Source organism: Triturus cristatus, chromosome 1_2, assembly GCF_964204655.1.
Source record: "Triturus cristatus chromosome 1_2, aTriCri1.1, whole genome shotgun sequence".
Taxonomy (NCBI): Eukaryota; Metazoa; Chordata; class Amphibia; order Caudata; family Salamandridae; genus Triturus; species Triturus cristatus.
In genome coordinates this window covers 739169352-739193238 of record NC_140580.1, presented here as the reverse complement: position 1 = coordinate 739193238, position 23887 = coordinate 739169352, and positions in this window count along the sequence as shown.

Here is a 23887-nt window from a genome sequence, read left to right as displayed (position 1 = left end):
AGCGCCGTATGACTCGTGCAGTACGATGCAACGCGTGTGAATTACAACCAACACGTACGGAATACAAGCCATACGACCGAGCCGTAGGGAAAATAGTGATCCGGCCGGAAAACCGACGCAAATTTCACCGACCGACACGAACCCGAAATGAACCCGACCGACCCGTACCCGCGATGTCCGATCCGCGCAGTGCGATGCAATGCGTGCAAATCCAGACCGACTCGCACGGAGACCAAGCCGCATGACCGACATGCACAGACAACCGGGCCCACAAGCAATAGAGACCTTTGCGAGCGACGCGTATGAAACACAGAAGAAAGGCAGCGTGAACGAGGCGGAGAAGCCCGTACGAGACAACATCAGCGTCCGTTTCCGTCAGATGAACGTCTCCTTCATGCCTACAAAACCCAAAGGAAAAAAGACAAAAAAAGGACCAAACAAGCAATGACAAAGCCCATAAATATCAAAGAAAACTGGGACAAAGACACACCCACAACTCCAACTATATAAAGGACAACAATCACTACCATCATCCCTTGCAAACAGGAGACAAAGCCAGCAGCAAACACCATTACACAGCAACCACAGACACACTCCCAACTCACCCATCACACAACCCACACTCCATCAGCACCTCATCCAAAAGCACACACACATACAGCCAGCAAAACCAACACCAACCCACCCTCACTTGCACCCTCACACGCACATCCCTCACCACCACCACCCATCACCATGCCCCCAAAGAAGAATCCAAAGTTCACAGATAGTGAGTTAGAAGTGCTGCTAGACGAGATCATCAGAGTAGAGCCACATTTGTTTGGTACATTGGTCCACAGGGCCCCCATGTCACAGAAAACAAAGATGTGGTCGAGGATTGTGGACAAGGTGAACGCTCAAGCACCAGCAAGGCGCACAAAGGACGATATCCAGAACAGGTGGTATGACGTGCGCAGGAGGGTCAAGAAACTCATCGAAAAAGATCACGCCCTGAGTCAGTGCACCGGCGGTGGCCCTCCTGCCAAACCAGTCTACTTCAGGACCTGGGAGGAGAAGGTGCGGATTATCTACCACCAGAGAGCATCCATGGGTTAACAGACATACCAGAGCCTGGTGAGTACACAAACAACATACCCAAGATTGTGTGGCAAGGGGACAGTGAAACCATGCACCGCATGCAAAGCTACACTAACCAATAGATAATCATATCAAGATGTGTATGCCAGTCAGACAAACACAATACCTGCCATCCCATAGTGACTTGGAACTGTGTCATGACATGCACCGACCTACAAACAAATAGAGCAAGGCAGTGGCACAAAGCTAAATAGACACTGCCAGACAGTTTGCCACCACAAGCACACTACCTCACAGTGCAGCTGACTGACAGGAAGGAATTGTGGGGATGCAGGTGAAGTGAGTGTATCCAAAAGCATAATGGGGCCTGTAGTCACAGATAATGCTCTCCATCCTGATTGGCCCATCAAGACCTCTCTGAAACATGCCCACATCACAGGGAGTGGACAATGACTGACAAGATAGCTGATACTGGCTCCTGATGTGGGGAGCACACGGCCCTGCTAGGGCATGTGCACAAATCAGAAGCAGGACACCACTGACTGACATCCTGAAAGACAACTTGCAAGCCCATGATGGAAGCACGTTTCATGGTGGGATGTCTGGCCGGGTGGGAAGGAGGACTGACAGCTCTGACCATACTTACCAGCATGTGGAGACACACACCCCTCAACACAAACTCCACACAACTCTCCGGGTAGAATGCATTGACCCACACCTCCGTGAAATATCAGCAAAAGATACACCATACTGGGTGCTGCTGTGTGAAGCACAGGGGCTCTCTTTGGACTTGTAGCCAAACAAACACCAGGATTTCACAGTCAGCCATCTTGCCATTGCTGTCACACCCGCTCACAGGGAAGCAGAGTCAAGAGGAAGGAAGTATGGGCATGCTGGGAAGGGGGGTGTAGCCAAGAGTATGATGGGAGTCGCAGTCACAGACAATCTACACCCACCCACATGGCCCAGTAAGCATACACTGAACCATGCTCTCCTCACAGGGAATGGGAAGGGACTGGCAAGATGTCTGACACTGGGCTCTGTTGTGGGGAGCACAAGGCCCTGCTGGGAAATGGGCTACAACAAACACCAGGACTTCACAGTCAGCCATCTTGCCATTGCTGTCACACCCCCTCACAGGGAAGCAGAGTCAAGAGGAAGGAAGTATGGGCATGCTGGGAAGGGGGGTGTAGCCAAGAGTATGATGGGAGTTACATACGCAATCTACACCCACCCACATGGCCCAGCAAGTTCTAACTGAACCATACCCGCCCCACAGGGAGTGGGAAGGGACTGACAGGATGTCTGACACTGGGCTCTGTTGTGGGGAGCACAAGGCCATGCTGGGAACTGAGCACCAACAAACACCAGGACTACACAGTCAGCCATCTTGCCATTGCCACACCCCCTCACAGGGAAGCAGAGTCAAGAGGAAGGAAGTATGGGCATGCTGGGAAGGGAGATGTAGTCAGGAGCATGATGGGAGTTGCAGTCACAGACAATCTACACCCACCCACATAGCCCAGCAAGTTCTAACTGAACCATACTTGCCCCACAGGGAGTGGGAAGGGACTGACAGGATGTCTGACACTGGGCTCTGTTGTGGGGAGCACATGGCCATGATGGGAAATGGGCAACAACAATATCAAACTCTGTCAGTGACAAGCTGGGAAAAAGCAATGTACAGGCAGGCATCTGTTCGTAAAGTAGAAAATGTCATGTTTGTGAACCATCGATGCATGTAGAAACATAACTCACATTGTGTGTCTCTTCCAAACACAGGTGGTGCTGGGCACCCAGCACCAAATGAAGAGGATTCCCAGTCCCAGACTCTGGCGGACACTGAGCTCTCTGGTTTGACTCTGTCTCTGTCCTCTTCGGATGATGACGACCAATCTGGCCCCTCCGGTGTGAGTTATGCAGCAACAGCAGCATCAACATATGCACGCCCTGTACCCACGCCTCCAATATCAAGAAACCGACAGGGCACCCCCGCCAATAAGGACAGACCAAGGCCACTGAACACCCACAGCACAGGGACACAGGACCCCCCGGAAGCTACAGCAAACACCACCAGCAACACCACCCAAGGGGTCCCAGTGTCACCTGCGCGTCCCGCCGCTGGTCCTGCCCGTGTGGATAGGGGTGCTGGGAGGGGTGGGAGGCAGAGGGCGTGCCTTGCAGAGGGGTCTGGACTGCATGATGACTCCCACCTGGCACACATCATAGATGCGTACCAGGATAGCACCGGAGGATTTGGCCAGGTAGCGGGGATCCTCAAGGACATGCAACAGGAGCAGGCTGCCCACCATGCCCGCATGGAGGCCAAGTGGGATGCCCTTACTGTGGTGCATCAGGACATACTCCAATGCCTCCGCCAGATCATCACAAACCTGTCCACACCTCCCTATGTGGCCACAACATCTGTTGCAACACCATCTGCCAGCGCCACAGGGAGGGAGGAGGACTCTGGCGGAGAGTCCCCTGGACCGCAGAGGCCTGCACCTGAGGATCCCCCCCCAGGAAGAAGAGGGGTCGTTCGAAGAAGGACATGTGAGAAGCAGATGTCCCAGCACATCCCCCAGGGCCTCTCCACCTGTTCTGGACAATGTTCTTTGTGTGTAACCCGTTCACCTCGTCCAATCGCACACAACTCACCCACATGACATGGAGGGTTCATGTTGGGCCAATGTAGCAGATGACTGTGGACTTTACTCTGGACATTTCATCTACCAGCACATCCAACTCTAATGTGAACTTTGGATTCCAAAACCAATGTACAGCACCCACCATCCTGTGCACTTTCCTCACACATGTTTGACAACAAACTCACCAGTACACCATACTTGCCTCTGTTGTAATTCCAACTTCTCATGTGTCATGGAGATGTTGATCTGCTACACAACACAGTGCATGCCATATACTGCAGCAATGTGACCAATGTAAAGTGAGTCATGGTGATGTGGCACATGTGAGGGAGACACACCACTATGGCACCACAACACATACTCACCATGGCCATGTTACTCATCACACACAATGATGTTGACCTGAAACACATTGGCATGCACAGACACAACACCAACCCCAGTCAGTGGTAACAAGTCCACAGGTGAGGTAAGCACATGTCAGTCAGATGTGGGAAGACAGACAACGCACATAAAAACGCATAGCACAAGTTCCTTACACATCAGCAACATGTTTATTCCACAATAGTTGCACGGTAATTCTACGTAACAGTGGACACACGCTCACAAAGTGTTGGAGAATTGAAGTCCAGGGATGTGTGGTACATCAGTTGATGGGAATTGACAACTTCCACACTGGTGTTGGATTCTGGGTGTTGGGGGTCAGTGTTGACGTAACAACAGGCAAAGTACCCTGGGAAGGACAGACACAAGACACAGTCAAAAGCACAACAGAACAGGAGAGAAATGCAATACACATGCACAAAACATTTCACAAGAAACCTACACAAAAACAAGTTAGCAGTATTACCCTATTGTGGAGTACACACCACCTGAATGGACACATCACTGCACGCATCCAGTCAAGTGGCACACAGACACACTCAGACAGCAACAGAGCAGCCACAACACTTTCCAGGCTACCTCCATACATTGACGTAACAACCCTGGAAACTCACATTCAGGTGAAGAAGTTGTTGATGAGCTGTGAGCGGACGTCACCCTCATCCTCATCATCACTGGCATCTTGGCCCAGGCCGGAATCCTCCACAGGTGTCCGAGGTTGGTCATCGTCATCCTGAATGAGAGGCCTCTCCTTTCGTACTGCCATGTTGTGTAGCATGCAGCATACAAGGATTATTTTGCACACCTTTACAGGCTCATATGGGAGGGCCCCTCCGGTCTTGTCCAGGCAGCGAAAGCGGCTTTTCAGGAGGCCGAATGTCCGCTCAATCACCCTCCTGCTTCAACCATGTGCCTCAGTGTAGCGCATCTCGGCTGGTGTCACAGGGTTCCGGAGGGGTGTCAGCAACCACGGCATGTTGGGGTATCCGGAGTCACCTACACACACAAAAATGAACAAGTAGCTGAGTTTTGTAGGAGTGCGGAATACAACATTGACAAACACACACAATGAGAAACAGTCAGTACACACCGACAAGCCAGGCATGCTGAGCTGGCATCTGTGACATCAGCGTTGCAATGCGACTTCTCCTCATTATGTAGGCATCGTGTGCCAAACCAGGGAACTGTGCACACATATGTGTGATAGACATGTCAGCAAGACAGACCACCAGAGCATTGATGGAGTGGTAGTGCTTCCTGTTCCGGTATGCCTGCTCATGTGCCTGTGGTGGTATCAGGGCCACATGTGTCCCATCAATAGATCCGATGATGTTCGGCATCCTCCCCAGTGCATAAAAGGCATCCTTTATTTCAGGGAGATCAGCTGGGCTAGGGAACTTGATGTACAGGTCTAGGAAACACAACATCCCCTCCAAGACATCGCGTAGCACCCGACTAAACATCGTTTGCGACATACCACCAGCAGTAGCCACAGTGTACTGGAAGGTACCAGTAGCAAAGAAGTGCAGGGCTGCCATCACCTTCACCTCTAGGGTATGTCCGGCCAGGTAGCAGATGTGGCACCAACTGCTCTGCCAACTCCTCAATCAGTGGTCTGGTGAAGCGGTACCGTCTGATGCGGTCGCGTTCCTGCGTGGTCGCAAGGTCTGGGAACGGTCTATGGACAGCTGGTGCCCTGCAGTACAGAGATACACAAAGGACATTTGTCAGTTCATCCACCCATGTGGCCATGACCAGGCTCAATATCACACGATAGATCATGACATTACACAATGTACTGAGATGTGTGCTGTTGGGCATGGACACATATGTCACCTACATGACCATCACCTCACATCTCAATTCCACATGTTCACATGAGTCTCATGTAGTGCAATGGCCAATCATCTGGCTGTGTCACCCAACCTATGTACTGCTGTGACGTTACAAACACACACCACAGTGACAAGTGAGGCCTGATGTCTCCCAGGCATCACATATCTTTGCCATGCAGAAACCCAGGGTTCCTGTATTGCCACATCGACACTGGCATGGACATAGCGTATCACGTACACACCACAAGGCAAGCGTAAGTCCCACAGGTAGTGGCCACTGTTGGTCCTGCAGGTCCTACATGTACATCTCTTAGACACACACACACCATCAAGGTTGATGCATATACCACATGGATGTGGAGACTGTCACCCATTGGGCACATTTGATCAGACACATCTGAGACACAACATGCACACAGACTGTGGGTGCACATCAGTATTGTGGCTACAGGTCTCACTGTGACATACATGCCATCACCCCCTGGACTCAGGGTGTATGTGACATGCGCCAAACATATACAACATGAAACTGTGTCCGTGACTCATGCCCATTACTGTACAATTGCACATCACAGTGGTAATGTGCACGACACACAAAGGATTCTGCCCCCATGTACACGTGCACAACCTGGGAGTGGCTGCACAAAAGTGCCACCCAGCAAACCAAATGTGCCTCCCCCAAACACCCAGGGAACGCAGCCTTACATGCCATGGGACACTGTGTGGCCAATGCTGTAGTGTGGTAGGTGTGCACAAGTGCCCCTGGCTAGTAATTGTGTGTTGAATCCGTAGAACAGTCACACCAATGAGGTCCGATGCGGGTGACAATGCGTACGCATTGCACGGTTCATGACTGAGCCGTGCGTACGCTTTGCCATTGAATGCAATGAGGACCGACGCGGGTGACAATGCGTAGGCATTGCACGGTTCATGACTGAGCCGTGCGTACGCTTTGCCATTGAATGCAATGAGGTCCGACGCGGGTGACAATGCGTACGCATTGCACGGTTCATGACCGAGCCGTGCGTACGCTTTATCATTGACTGTAATGAGGTCCGACGTGGGTGACTATCATGCATACGCGTCAGACAGGCATGGTCCGAGACAGGCGTACGCCTTGGCCATTGAATCGTATGGAGATGTGTATTTTCAAAATACGTGTTGTACAGTCAGTTGAGCGAGCCGTGCGTACCCATTGGCTCTGGACGGATGCGGATTCAAAACTTGTACGAGTTGTGCACTGGAAATTCAGTTGGATGCCTACAACAATGTTGCAATTTCAAGTGTTTCATGAAGGTGAATATTTGAACGATGCGGAAGGCGTATACGAGTCGTACAATTCCATGGATTAGCCAGATTCATAAAATGCAACTGTGTTGGACCTATCACTTGGGACACATGGCACAGATTCTGCCTCTGCAGCACAGATATAAGGCTGGCTGGGAGTTCACTTGCCTGCCCTACATGCTACTGGACCACATCCCTGCTACCATTGCTGCTGTCTCTGCATCCTCTGGCTCCTGCTATGGTACATACTCTGGAGAGGGCCCCAGCCTTCACTGAGGAGGAGAACCAGGCCCTACAGCATGGGCTCCTTCCACAGTACAGCAAGCTCTATGGGAAACCAGGGGAGCAGGTGAGTGTGCAGTCCACTGCCTTCCTAATTATGCATTTTGTCTGACTAGCAGTATTAGCAGTGTGTACACCAGTGGCAAGCATTCTCACTGACTACTTTCATCCCCCAAAGTGTGTAGGTACATGTAATGAACAGGTGTCCTGCTGCTAAAGTGCATTAGTGCAAGCTTGAACTATCCAGGCATTGTTAACATGTCAGACATGCAGGTGATTTGTCCTTCCCCATGGTGGCACTACCTGTGTAACTCATTTCCCTTTGTGATGATGACATGTATATCCAAGTGTGCAGCACAAATCTGGGGCATGTGTGTTAATGTACTTTTAACTTTGTCATCCTCACAGGTTGATGCCCACCAGAAGCAGGAGATGTGGCTGACCATCGCCCGGGCTGTTCGTTCGGTGAGGGTCTACAAATGCCGGATCCGCAACTGCCAGAAGAGGTGGCAGGACCTTCGGGGCTGGACCCGGAGGATAGCTAGAGTCCAGCTAAAGCTGTCACCTCCACGCAGGAGGGGCGGACACCGGACCCTGACCCCCCACATGCTCCGGATACTGGCGGTGGTGTTCCTGGACCTGGATAGGCAGCTGAAGGCCAGACAGCATCAGGAAAGGGGTAAGTCCATGCCTAATCTGTGTAGTATGTCTGACATGCTAATTGCAGTCTTTTGGCCTGGTCACACTTCCACATTACGTAGGTCTTGTAGTCCAATACTCAGGTCCCTCAATTGTGTGATGCACCCTCCTCATCTGTTCCACAGGTGTTGCCCCTACAGTCTGTTGCTTGTGTCACTAGGGCACTGTGTCCCTGCAGTCAGCTATGCTTCATCTACCGGACAGCATCTGTTCGTGTGACTCTGTTGTGTGTTTCATGGGTGGGTCAATTGTTTGCTCAATGCCTGAGATCTGACATGTGATCTGTGTGTTCCCTTGAGATGTATTCCAATTGCTGGTCTGACCCGCCACATGTGGCTGGGGTATTCCAAACAAACCCATGCAACAGGGGAAACAAATTTTGGGGCCTCAGGAGTATGTATATCAAGTATGTCACACTTGCTTAGCCACCTGACTACTGTCCAGGGCCAAACAGTGTTTCATGGAGACCTGGGCAGTCATGCCTCCTCAAGGGCATTTAGAAACACTCTGTAATCCCACTCCTGTGTATTAAATTACAGGTTGTGCTTAGTGACATGTGCCCTCAGGTGTCTGCCTCTGTGTCATTAGGGTGTGGCTTTTTGTTACGTACAACTGGGGTGTCCATGATTCAGAGGGTCAGCAGGACATCTGAGATGTGACTGTGAGAGACAAGACCTGTGTGACATATAGGTGTGTAATTATCTGACAGCGCACAATGGTGTATGCAACTGTGTCCTTCATGCAGCTGGGTTACATGCATGGCAGACTGTGATGTGTTAATGTACAGGGAGTTGTGTTTGCAGAGACTCATATGTCTGATTTGCATGATGTGGGGTCTTCTGGGTCCTGTATATGTTGTTTGCAGGGGATGGGCAAGTGCGCCGGTCATCTGCAGAGGTAGCTTTAGCCCTGAGCTAGGATTGTGAGTCAGTTGTCTGGATACCCTGCCCCTGTGACAGGAGATGGTGTTGACTGACTTTCAGGGCATCCCAGTGCCATGGCATTTAACTTGCTATGAGTGATCCTGTATTGTGTTCAAGTGTGCACCATGCACCCCATTGTGGCATTGCTCATCAGGGCATGAGAACATCATAGTGTGTGTTGCTGGCATGCATCACAAACATGTGAAATGAGTCTTTTCCCATCCCTTCATCCGGACACCTGTACTGAGTCAGTGGCAAGAGATACTCCTACATGTTCACTTGCATGTCCAAATAATGTGTGGGTGGTGCATGTCGGCACATTGGTGTATTAGCATCCAACATGCAACAGACCTATGTGTGCAAGTCAAGGAGGGATATGTGTGCCATCGTTGATGTTGAGAATGACAATTGGCTTATTCCTAACAGTGTTGGCACATTGAGCTGTGTTCAGCTGGCTTGCCCTGTGATATGATGTACTCACTGTGGTGTGTGCAGTCGGTGCAGGTGACTGATGTTGTTCTCTTACTTCCTATTCCTATACAGAAACATCCACGGCCACAGGAGGGGACAGCTCCACGGACCAGGAGGAGCCACAGAGCCTGACAGGGACAGAAGGTGAGGAGTCGGGGGGACCCAGTGGCAAGGAGGGCAAGTGGAGCCACACAGAGGAGTCGTCAACACCATCACCCCCAGCTGAGGGCCACAGCAGCTCTGAGGATGACTCCCTTGTGGAGGTGGGTGTCAGCAGCCACAAAACCCCAGCTAGTGAGGCTGTTCCCGCCACCACCACCATCACCACCCTCCCATCGGCTCCCATCCCAAAGGTCCCTGTAGGTTCACTTGTTCATGAGCATGTCTCCTCTGTGCCAGGCACCGCACCCCCTGCCCCGGTGTCCCCTGCTGCCCTGAGTGAGGAGTCTGTGGACTTACTTAGAGAGATCTATGTAGAGCAGATGTCGATGCTGAAGGTCCTCCATGCACACACAAGTCTGTTGACACAACTGGTGTCGTTCATGGAGGGCATTTCATCGGGCATGTCTGCCCTACAGAGGACCAATCAGTCCATGACCTCCTCCCTGAAGACAGCAGTGTCCCTCCTCCAACAGTCCCACACCTCTCCTACCCCTGCACCACCCACGATTCCTAGCAGCCTACCTGTCCCAAGCACACAAACACCCAAACCAAGGTCTCGACTAGGGGTGGGCGGAATTTGCGAAAGCGACTTTCGCAAATTATCGCGAAAATGTTAAAAATCTCCGCAAACAAGCGGAAATATCGCAAAGATGCGGAAGTTTTTTTCCCGCCCGTTCGCAATATTTTCTGCATGGTTGCGGATCGCTAACATACCCCTGCAGTTGCTCGCGGGCGCGGCCATCTTGTTTTCAGTTGTCTCGCGGTGCATGATCGCGAGAAGAAAGACGTGATCGCGCGACGCATGACGTCACTGCGGACGCGAACTGTCGCGAGACAGCGCAAATGGCTAAAACAATACAACATCTCATGGAGAACGCGACCGGATCGGGAAAACTTGTCGGCGAACGCGGGGATTCAGGTAAGGCGATTGCGCGCGCTCGAGAATGTATTATTTTACAGCGCGAGCAAGAACCAAATTATCGCAAAGCTGCGGAATGCGGAAATTTTGACATTTCCGCGCTCTCCGCGGAACGCGGAAATGCCAAATTATCGCAAATTCCGCGAACGGAACGGAAATTTTGCCCAGGCCTAGTCTCGACGTGCACACAAGCAAGCGCAGGGGACTGATACCACACTCACAGGGGCTGGTTTGCAGACACACACACAGTCATCCACAACCACTCCGCAGTCCTCTGAAACCTCTCCCTTCCAGCCCCCTTCCCTTGCCTCACCTGCAACCCCATCTCCCCAGAAGCTCTTCCTCTGTGACCTTGGCCTCTTCCCCACTGACCCAGCAGATCCTGATTACAAGGGGAAGAGGAAGTACCCACACACAGAGGTGAGTGCCCCTCACACCCGGACAACCTCCCCAGGCACAGTCAGACTGAGACCCCCACCCGCAAGTCCCCCCGGAGCTGGAAGAGCAAGACCCCCACCACCACTCAGCTCCAAGACAAAGTCTCCGTCCTCCATCCCCCAGGCCACCACTCCAGAGGTTCCCCTGCCACTCCCTGCCCCGGGTTCCCCCACCCACAGATACACCATCCCCAAAATGCTAAGGCCCTCCCCCCCTACCACTTGCTCCTCCACACCTGGTCAGACAGTTAATGCCACTGATGTGGGGACCGTGTCCCCCCATGTCCTGCCCACCTCACCTGCACCCAATTCTGCTCACATGGATGTAGGCACTACAGTGGAGTCCACAACCACCCCGTCTGACTTGGGCACTGCAGTGGGGACCCAATCCACTCCATCTGACCTGCCCACTGGAGTTGTGCCGGCACCCACCCCATCAGACTTGTGCCCCACAGTTGTGACTGCACCCACCACTTCAGTCAGATCCACTGCAGTTTTAAGTGTCTCGCTTGCATCCACCACCTCTTCACTGCCTCCTTCTGCTGCGCCCTGATCCTGTCCCTGTGGTGCCTGGCCTGCCCCCATGTATACCCTTTCGAGGAGATGACCCCGGTTCCTAGCCATGCAGGCAAGCAACGTGTGACAGTTGTCACTCTAGTTCACTCCTTGGCATTTGGACATGGACTGGCCATTAGCCTTTTGTTTGAATGGACGTTTAACTTTTAAAATGCTGAATAAAGCTTTTTTCTTTATCCCTGTGAACTTGATTTAGCTGTACATTATGTTGATGATTTTTAACATGCCCTTGCACCTGTAATGCTTGGTTTCCAATGTAGAATACGGATGTGTTGATGTGAGGTACTCATGTAGGCCATGAGATATGTATCCTATTCTCGTGGGTATCCACTTTGCAGCTACCTGGGTGTGTCATGAGCAACTATTTGTGGACATCTCTGTGAACATTTCATTTGCATGGTCACATCTCTGGCTTGCACCCATGCACATATGATGTGCTTCCCATTGTCCAATTTGTCAATTTCACAGACTTTGTGTGCATCACCACTGGACCTACAGGTGTGGGCATCATTGGAATAGGAGCAACTGGGTCCTCTGTGCAACTTGCTGTACATATGTATTGAGTATGTGCAGATGACTTAGGGGAGACTCACGCACCCAGGCTGTTGTGACCAGAGCCTTCATTGTGTGGTAACTGATGGCTGACTGACCAAGTGTTCTGCTGACATGAGTGAGACGTGCTGTGAATATGTTTGGCACAGCTGGGCTTCCACAGGAGTTGGGTCCCCTCAAGTAAGTGTGTTGTCCCGTGACATAGCCTGGGCCCATGGTGTGTGTTGTATAAGCATGTGTGTGTGTCCACATCCCTTTTCATACACAGGCAGTGTTCCTTTGATATGTTCCTGTTGTTGATGCTTGCTGAGTGGTACTGAGTTCATCCCACTACTTTGCCATGGGCTACCAGATGTGTGGGTGCATGACACACTACTGTTAATTGGTGTATCATCATTGGGATTTGTCAGTTGTGAGTGGTGATGATGTTGTCAGACACAGATGGGACACAGTCAGGGTTCCCCAAGGCACTTGTTTATTTTCAATGTCATGTAGTTGTCCCTAGGTGGTACCTTTCAGTGATTGAGACATGTGTATGTGTGTGTGACTGCTTCCACTTGTCGTGTTCAGGGCTGCAATGTTGGCAGGTGTCAGCATGTGTGCCTTGTGGTTCTCCTTGGCTTCTGCATTGTCCTGGGACTGTGGCAGGTATTCTGAATGTTACGTGAGCTTTGACGTCATGGCCATGTGCCGCATACTGTGCAGTATGTCTGTCATTCCCCAGGGTTGTAAACTGTCCTTGTGTGATGAGTCTGTGCACCTTAGTTCCTCCCAACATTCCTGTGTTTGTCATGGGTGTATGTGCAATGTCACCTGTCCATGTGGGCTTCACAGATGCACATTGCTGCAGTTCAGGGTGTGTGGTGTTGAGGGTGGACTGATGTAAATGTTTGGATGGATGGTCCCCTAGCTCCCGTTTGTCCATGGATGAGGGACCATGCTGAGTGATTTGTGTTTTTGTATGTGTGATGTACGTTTGTGGAACAGGACACATGTCTGGGTTTCCCAGTTTGTACAACATCTGCCTTTTCTTCACAGTGGAGGTGTCATGCATGCTTGTGTCACCCCAATGTCCGGTCACTGGGGGTAATGCTGTTGTGTGTCAGTCTCTTGCTGTGTTAGTTGGTGTTCATTCCAGCTTGTGTCACGTGTGTCTGTTGTGCTCCCTCTCATCTCACAATGCCTGATTGCCCACTAAGGTTGTCCCAATGATGGTTTACTTTTGTATGGCACTGTGTCCACATCTGTGTCACTGTGGATCAGCCCCCCTCATGTGTTGTGTAGTTGCCTGGGGATACTGAGACACACACACACACACACACACACACACATGTTGTGTCAGATGTGCAGTGTGAGGTTACCTGTTTGTGATTGTGCATTTGCATCAATGCATTGGTATTGCTGTGTTGGGCCATTGTCTGGATGCTGTTTCTGTGATTTTCCCTGCTGTCCCTGTGAGTCATATCACATCATTGTGCACATTCATCCTGGTTGTTAGTTGCCAGTGCTGGCATGGAATGGGAGTTTGTGAGCTGACACCTACAGTCTACACAGGTTGTTTTGATTAGTGTGTCTATTTTCGAGATGTGTGTATGCTTTGTGATGGTCACTTCTGCTCTTGTGTCATTGTACACTGTATGCATTATCAGCCCCCATGTGTGGTGCCTGTCTGCACATGGCCGAGAGTGTGTTATGTTTTCACAGCACTGTTAGCCTCACCACATCTCTGTGGGAATGGGACAAAACCACTACTTCGCCCCAGAAGTGTTTAATGTGTTGGGAGCTGGGATCATACATGCTGCTTGTTATTTGCAGCTTTGACCATGATGACACTTACCTTTTGGTCACTGTGATGAGGGGGGGTTTAGACCCCATCACCACAATGCTCAACATCTGCTGCAGTTTGGAAGCCCACACTTAACTTTTGTTCTACAGAGTGAGGGGGTGTTCTTTTTACATTGACACAGTGCTATGGTGATGCTTGCCTTGTGTAAGGCACACTCATTTGTTGGTCACACATGTGCTGTTAGTTACATTGTATGTTTGAAGTCATAATCACTGTTGTGGGCATTTGTCACTGACTACACACTGTTGTCATGATTTTAGGGGGGATGTATTTTGCTGACATACATAATATTGGAGTATGATGGATATGTGGTGCATCACCCATCCTATGAGTGGGGGTGGCAGTAGTGATGGGCAACAGGTCACCTATGGCTGGGGGTGGCAGTAGTGATGAGCACCAGGTCCCCTATGAGTGGGGGTAGCAGGGGTGATGGGCCACAGGTCACCTATGGCTGGGGGTGGCAGTAGTGATGGGCACCAGGTCACCTATGAGTAGTGGTGGCATGGGTGATGGGCAACAGGTCCCCTATGGGTGGGGGTGGCAGTAGTGATGGGCAAAATATGCCCTGTGGCTGGGGGTGGCAGGGGTGATGGGCAACATAAGCCCTATGAGTGGGTGTGGCAGTAGTGATGGGCAACAGGTCCCCTATGCCTGGGGGTGGCAGTAGTGATGGGCACCAGGTCCCCTATGAGTGGGGGTGGCAGGGGTGATGGGCAACAGATCACCTATGGTGGCCTGTTGTTAGTGGCCGGGATGTGGATCCCCTGTGTGTGTGTGTGCCATTTTGCGGGTACGTGTCGTTTGTTTGTGTGGTAGGTGTCTGACTTACTGCCTGCGCCGTCGGTGTCTGTTCCTGATCCGGTCATAGATGTAGATTACTGGTATGACCTGCGCGATGAAATTCATGTTGTGTTTGTGTCATACACGCTGCTTGTTACTCCGTCTCGTACCCGCTGCAAGCTGGTCCGTCTCGTAGCTGTGGATTGAGTTGTGGCGCGAATCGTAGCTGATATGCTTGTTTTCCGGCTGCTGTGACGTGCCGTACGTGGCGACTCGTCCGGCGCGTAGGAAGTACGCATCGTACTTGTCAGGCCGGCAACTGGTATGGATACTGCTTCCGGACGATTCGGTTCAGCGTTAGGAGTTACGGCTCGGACGGAGAATGGAGCTTGAATCACAGCCTACGTGTCGGTCGTGTTTTTGGCAGTTATGCGCATTGTACTTCCTCTACAGGAAGGACTGGCTACGGGTACGTGTCGGTTGCACGGTAAGGCTACGGACAGCTCTCGCAGAGCTGTCCGACCCGGGATCAGAATCGGCCCCTCATTGTCACGGAAAACAGACTGTAACCTATATGAATATAAACAAATGTCATTCAGTAATAGTAAACTCATTTTGTTTTAGGGAAAAATGCATGATCTGTACAAATACATAGATTATGCTTCAAAATATAACAATTCATCAAATACGTGTGCAAAACGATTCAATCTAATATTTAGTAACACTAAATATTCATCCCTGATTTTAAAAATGTTGGTACTTTATTACAGCTAAAGTGCATGGATTTGGGTAAATTATAAAATGATATTTCAGACTAAATCTACAAAATACATAATATTACTCCAAGGTACCGCTGCTAGAATACTAGTGTTATAGTAACATCAGCCAACATCCATTATAAGGTTCATATTGCACATAATCCCTCTTACAGTACAGTAATAATATTCCATGATATAGTGCTTTAGTGATAAAAGTGCAATTTATAAAGAGTACTATACTTAAAGTGCTTTACATGGTGTGATGCTGAGGCTTCATGAATACGAGGTCCAGCAAGTTAAAATCTAATCCTAAATGAACATAGCAGCTGAGGAAAATATCGTTACAACAGAAAATATAGGAAACAAATGGGGATACTACAGCTATCTCCTAGCAAGGCCATACTGATGAATATAACATAGGCCAAGCATTGATTTATACAGTAATGTATATAGAGAATGGAAATAAAAATAGAAATATGGAATCACTGGGAGGTTAAATATATATTGCAGTGTTATCATTAATAATTGTGCAAATCCTCGCCAATGTTCAAATCTAATGGGGACTTGGTGTCTAGTTCCATAATGTATTTTGATTCTTATTGGCAGAGTGTTTTTTCCCGGTTACCTCCTCTTTTGTTTATCGGTACAGCATCGATAACGAAGTATTTAATACAGCTCAAATTATTACTGTGTGTAGATTTAAAGTGCCTGGCTACTGGATATGAAGGATCAGAGTTTACTATTGCACGCAAATGCTGCAGGATCCTTACATATACTTGCAACTTGGTGCTGCCTATGTAGCGTAGACCACAATTGCATTTCAGCACATATGTAGCGTGGTCTGTTCTACACGTATAGTGCTCCTTAAGCTCAATGCTTTCGAAAGAAAATGCTGTATAGTAGGAGGTGGTGTTAATACCATATTTGCATGCACGACGTGCTACATTTAAAAAAAACACTCGCTTCTGTGACAACCAGCATGTTTAATTATCTAATTCGGGGGTGATTTTGACCAATTCACTACACATAGAAAAGGCTTTGCAAAAAGTGAAATTGAGCCTGCCTGGAAGCACTTGTCTGAGGGTGGCATCGGTGAGTATAATGGGCGATTGTTGATTAATGATTGCCCTAGTGTTAGTAACCTGTTTGCTGTATTTAGTGATTAGTCTTATTGGGGATTTCTTCCTCTCTACTGCATTGGTGCATGATGTTATCTCTGCAGCCTCCACCTCTCTATTTGGGTCCAGTAATGTGTTCCTGTCATTGCTGTTGTCTTTCTTCATAGCAATATCCAATTTGTTTTGCTTGTACCCCCTTTCCATTAACCTATATTCGGCTTCTAGCGGATGTTGGGTAAGGCCATTCTCTGTACTACGGGCCCTACGACCTGAGAAATTCTCTGTATGGAATACTGGTAATAGTATGTTGTGGATGAAAACTATGCGCATGCAGCACTGAATTTCCAGCAGTAGGTTTTCTAAATAAATAGGTTTCAATCTTGCCATGCTCTATATACAGCTTCACAGCTAGAAAATTGGTTGTGTTTGCTTCAATGTACGCAGTGATCTCCAGATTCAGGTAATTGGCATCAATTTTTCTTACAAATTGCTCCGCCTGTACTGCTGTTCCTCTCCATATAACAAAACAATGTGAATATATCTCCACCACTACACCATATGGGAGACCCATGTATATATTAATATACATATATATATATTCCAAACGCAAAATTACTTCAAAATGGTGCGCTCTGACAGTGCAAAGTTTGGGATATGAAGCCACAAATCCCTTGACATCTAAAACACAAATGGAGACGCTGCACTCCTGGAGACTCTGTTTTAGCAGCATGCATGTATTTAAGGCAAACACCATGACACATTTCGACGTACTGTCTTTTTCAAATGGTGAATCAAGGAAAGTTCCATTCGCCTTGCCTTTTATAGTCACACAAGTATTATGGGAATTGTAGTTAGCATAGTGCATGTTTTTACTGGAAGTCCATATTTTCCCATGTAGCATAACTGCAAACTCTAGACCCTTACTCCAACTCATTTTCGGGTTGCATCTGCTTTGTTGATACTGAGGACATGTGCTCGCCATTCAGCTTGGGCAAGTCTGCCCTACGAAGCTGTTGCTGCACAGAGTGTAGGAAGTGCGGCATAATTTCCTCGTCTTCCAAGTTATAGTACCCCCACTGGAGATTTAGTATCTCCACAACATGGCGAACCGAACTTTCCTAGATTCACCACTTGAAAAAGACTGTACATCGAAATGTGGCATGGTGTTTGCCTTGAATATGTGTTTTAAATAAACGCATGCTGCTTAATAAGAACCTCCAGGAGTGTAGCGTCTCCATTTGTGTGTATGTATATGTATATATATCTCTATATATATATATATATATATATATATATATATATATATATATATATATATTACCTACTGGCGGTCGCCAGTAGGTAGTTATAGTTAGGACCACGTTTCCATAGGAAAACCTCAACATTCTATTTTGAATAACTTTGGCGCCGGTCGACGAATCCTCGCGAATTTCTCAAAATAGGTGGGGCGCTACGCTCCGCTCCTACCCTGAAAGTCTCGGGGGGATCCGTCAAGCGGGGGCTGAGATAAAAGGGGGGTCCCAAAACGCGTTTTTCCCATGCATTTTTCCATAGGACCTTTAGAACGAGCTACAGCCCGAACGGCTGAACAGAATTACTCAAAATTTGGCAGAGAGGTAGTCCCTAGGTCAAGGAAGTGCCTTTTGTAGGTTTGGTGTAAATCTGTTCAGTAGATTCTGAGAAAATAGCCTTTAAATCAATATATATATCTGAGCCCGCTTACGGTACGCTTACCGTACGCTTACGGTAAGCGTACGGTGGCGTGCGCGAGCGCGATTCTGATTGGCTCTTAGATCTTAGTAAACATTCGAATCGGCCGAAACCAGGAAGCGGCAGCCGCCATTTTGTGTATTTCACTCTGAAAAAAAAGAGTGAAAACAAGGAAAGGGGGCAATGAGGAGAGTTACAGACCCCCTAACATTTGTGAGGGGGTCAAAGAAGGACTGTAAAGTACAAAGAAAACATTTATTGATTTTAAAAAAAATCACGGGGTACGCGTACGGTAAGCTTACGGTAAGCGTACGGTAGAAAAAATAAAAAAAAAAAAATGAAAAGCAGATTTAAGAGTTTAGATATTAGGGAGCTCTAAAAAGAGCCGTTGTGTTTATGAAATGATTTTTTAGTGGTACCTACAAGTAAGTACCGATGCAGAGTCTAAGGTTCAAGAGGAAGACTCTGTTCCCTTCATCATTGAAGTGCACACCATCTCCTCTATAAATGTCTTGCATGTCATAACGCAAGTTGTTGTGGTAAATGGCACCCATACCATAGTCACGGAGGAAAGCAGAAACAGATTTGTTGACGTGCTTTCTTGCTTTGTCATCGCACCGCGTGCCCACCGTTCGTGCACGGCACTAACTGCGTAAAGTGGGCGCACGGTGCGCGAAGCGCACCGCGTGCTCACTGTGCGCGCACGGTGCGCGAAGCGCACCGTGCGCGCACGGAACGCGCACGGAACGAACTGCGTTAAGTGGGCGCGCACGCCACGAATGGCGTAAAGTAACTTAGCATTTAAAAAACCGTACAAATTCACTGAAAAAACCATAGGTTTCACACACGTTATAGTTAGGAATTAGCATTTAAAAAACCTTGCAAATTCACTGAAAAAACCATAGGTTTCACACATGTTATAGTTAGCGGAAATTTTACTGATAAAAAACCAATGAAATTCCCCCGTTATAGTTAGTGCAGGCAACTATAACTCACGCGACCGCAATCTTCTGCTGATGACATATGTGTCTTTATGAAAAAAAAATATTTGTAATATATGTATAGCTAAAAATGTATGGAAGAAGACATGGGCAAATAAGTGTCTAAATACAGTATTAGCATCAGCAGAGGATTGCGGTCGCGTGAGTTATAGTTGCCTGCACTAACTATAACGGGGGAATTTCATTGGTTTTTTATCAGTAAAATTTCCGCTAACTATAACATGTGTGAAACCTATGGTTTTTTCAGTGAATTTGCAAGGTTTTTTAAATGCTAATTCCTAACTATAACGTGTGTGAAACCTATGGTTTTTTCAGTGATATATATATATATATATCCTTTAATCCTGTAGCTCTCTTCGCAAGCGTGGCGCTCTTCGTAGCTGTGCGTTACCTCGCGGTTGAGCAAAACCGCTTTATATTTTCCAACACTTTCCCAAAAGAAAGAAACCAGGTCGCACTCCGGTAACTGTTTCAAAAAATCTTGTGCCTTTATTTTGCAACATTCCCCAGTTTTGGAAGGCAAGACCAACGCGTTTCGATCTCTACTGAGATCTTGTTCACGGTCACGCCCCCTGCATTAGTTACACAGATTTAAAACGTGCGAATGCTTGCATCATTTCCTGTGTCCTATGCTATGGGGCATTATGGGATTTGTAGTGACTATGTTTTCATTTTTACATTTGCACGTAAATAAAACAACCGCTGTGAATTAAATTAAACAATTTTCTGCTTCAATTTTGAAATATCCTTCAAAATGAAACTATAAAGAACAATATATTTAATACCAATCTATTCTATTAGTGCCTCCAGTGGCTCTTATTTCTAATTGTTCACAAATATGCTCATTAAAGTTCTTGTATTTTATAGCTGAAATCTCAGTAGAGATCGAAACGCGTTGGCTTTGCCTTCCAAAACTGGGGAATGTTGCAAAATAAAGGCACAAGATTTTTTGAAACAGTTACCGGAGTGCGACCTGGTTTCTTTCTTTTGGGAAAGTGTTGGAAAAAAAAAAATATATATATATATATATATATATATATATATATATATATATATATATATATATATATATATATATATATATATATATATATATATATATATATATTATCTCCTGGCGGTCGCCAGTAGATAGTTATAGTTACAACCTAGTTTCCATAGGAAATCTCAAAATTCTATTTTGAATAACTTTGGCGCCGGTTGACGAATCCTCGCGAAATTTTCAAAACTAATGGGGCGCTCTGCTCAGCTCCTACCCTGAAAGTCTCGGGGTGATTCGTCAAGCGGGGGCCGAGAAAAAAGGGGGGTCCCAAAACGCGTTTTCCCCATGCATTTTTCCATAGGACCTTTAGACACAGCTACAGCTCGAACGGCTGAACAGAATTACTTGAAATTTGGCAGAGAGGTAGCCATAAGGTCAAGGAAGTGCCTTTTGCAGGTCTGGTGTAAATCTGTTAAGTATTTCCTGAGAAAATAGCATTTAAAAGCATATCAATATCTATACGCGCGCACCGTGCGCGCACTGTGCGCGCACCCTGCCGTGCGCGAGCGCAATTCTGATTGGTTGTTAGATGTCGGTAAACATTCGAATCGGTCGAAACCAGGAAGTCTCGGCCGCCATTTTGTCTCTCGCACTCTGAGGGGGTGAAAAAAAAAGGTGGAGAACGTGAAAAGGGGGCAGAGTGGACAGTTCCTGACCCCCTAGCCTTGGTCGGGGGGTCACAGAAGGACCCCCAAGGGAGAAAAAAACATTTTTTTTTGTTTAAAAATTGCGAGTTGCGCGCACCCTGCGTGCACGGCACGCACTGTGAACCGTGGGTGCTCGGTGCGCGAAGCGCACCGAACGCCCATACCGCGCGCACGGTGTGCAAAGCGAACCCCGCGTGCAGGGTGCGCGCACCTCGCGATTTAAAAAAAAAAGAATAATTTCACGGTGCGCGCACGGTGAAAAACCTGAAAAAAAAATAATTAATAAATACATAACTTAGCATTTAAAAAACCGTACAAATTCACTGAAAAAACCATAGGTTTCACACACGTTATAGTTACGAATTAGCATTTAAAAAACCTTGCAAATTCGCTTAAAAAACCATAGGTTTCACACATGTTATAGTTAGCTGGACATTTCACTCGTAAAAAACCAATGAAATTCCCCCGTTATAGTTACTGCAGGCAACTATAACTCACGCGACCGCAATCCTCTGCTGATGACGTCAGATATTACATCACTGATGACATATGTGTCTTTATGAAAAATAAATATTTGTAATATATGTATAGCTAAAGATTAATGGAAGAAGACATGGGTAAATAAGTGTCTAAATACAGTGATGTAATATCTGACGTCATCAGCAGAGGATTGCGGTCGCGTGAGTTATAGTTGCCTGCAGTAACTATAACGGGGGAATTTCATTGGTTTTTTACGAGTGAAATGTCCAGCTAACTATAACATGTGTGAAACCTATGGTTTTTTAAGTGAATATATATATATATATATATATATATATATATATATATATATATATATATAGACCCGGACGAAGGCCTCTGGCTGAAACGCGTAGGTCGTTTGTTTGTTTCCTGATGCACTGGGCACTTTGCACTTCTTATATGAAAATTAAATGGAGAAAATAACCAAAAATAAAAATAAAAATGGTGATCGCTGAACAACTTTAACCTGCCTTGGTCTTGCTGATGAGACTGGTGCCTTTATGTGACCCTCTGGGATTTTGGTGTTTACAACTGAAAGATGGTCACCAGTAGGTAGTTATAGTAAGGACCTAGTTTCCATAGGAAAAGCGTTTTTTGTTTTCCCATTAACTGTGGGGTCGTTTGACGAATCTTCGCAAACATTTCAAAACTAGCTGGGCGCTCCGGTCAGCTCCCGTCTTGAAAGTTTCGGGGTGAATTGTCAAGTGGGGGCCGAGAAAAATTGTTTTCCCCATGTTATTTTCCATAGGAAACTTTAGACAAAGCTATAGCCCAAACTGCTGAACGGAATTACACCAAATTTGGGAAAAAGGTTGGTCTTGGTTCAGAAACAGTCCTTTTTGTTAAATCGTGTAAATCCGCTAAGTAGTTGTGGAGAAGTTTAAAAAAGACAAAGTTTCGATGTATATGGCCGCAGTGAATTCGCGAATCCTCCCGACCACGAGCTTCACTGTGATTGGCATCCAACCCTCCAAACCAGGAAGTGTTGGCAGCCATCTTGTGACTCGGTAGAAAAAACAAGAAAAGGGGCCAAGGTAGAAATACCGAGGCCAAAAAAAAGCATATTTTTTAATAATTTCGGCAAACATCGCAATGCGGTTGCGAATCCCGCTGAAATTATAGAAAGAAACCGAAGCGCGGCCTCCCGTGCTTCGTTTAAAAAATGCCCATGGGTGGGCCAAGTCCCGGGGTCACTGCCAATTCATTCGCGGAGGCCCGTGGGGGCCACCACAGCCCCGGGGACTGCCACCTCCCCAGGGCTGTGAAAGAAAAATGCGTGGGGGAGACCCAATCCCCCATACTGCCCCAGGGACCGCCACCTCCCCGGGGCTGATAAAAAAATGCGTGGGGCGGTTCCCACCTCCCCAGGGCTCTATTGCTATAAAAATAACCTGTGTGGGGGGCTCGAGCCCCCCCACATACCCCGTGGACCACCATCCACCTGGGGACCTAAAAATGTAAATGCACGGGTCCTTTACAGACCCTAGAGCCCCAGGGACCACCACCTCCCCGGGGCTGCAAATACGTTGGGAGGGGGGCAGTGCGGCCCCCTCCTGGAGCCCTCCATGGCCCTGGGGACCGCCACCGCCCAGGGCCAGCTCCTGCAGTGTCCTGGGGTGCCCACCCCAGGACACTGCTCTTTTCTATGGCAGGGCAGGTGCCGTGCGGCTCCCGCCCTGTCATAGCAAACTCTGCTTTGGATTTTGGAAGCCTGCTCTCGCTTCCAAAATCCAAAGCAGATTGCTATTCCACAAGGGGGGCTGCTTGTTAGCAGCTCCCCATGTGAAAAAGCGACTCCGGCTCCTGCAGGAGGCGGGGAGCCGGCGGAACAGTGGGAGAATTGGGGCTCCCCCACGGAACCCAATGGAGAGGCCAGGCCCCGGGGGATGGGGACATGGGGCCAGAAGTGGCCCAGGATGGGGGCCACGTGGTCCCCCTCCCTATAAAAGAAAAAATGAATTGCCGGGCCCCATGGAGTGGGGTCCCTGGGGCCGAAATCGGCCTGGGGATGGGGGCTGTGCGGCCCCCGTCCTCTAAATCATTATAAAAAAATAAATGTCCAAGCCCCGGGGGATGGGGTCCCAGAGGCCAATAGTGGCCCAGGGAAGGGGGTCCACGTGGCCCCCTTCCCTAAAAAAAAAAGGAGAAGGCCGGCCATGGGGGATGGGGTCCAGGGGTGCCCGGGGCTGAAATTGGCCCGGGAGGGGTGCC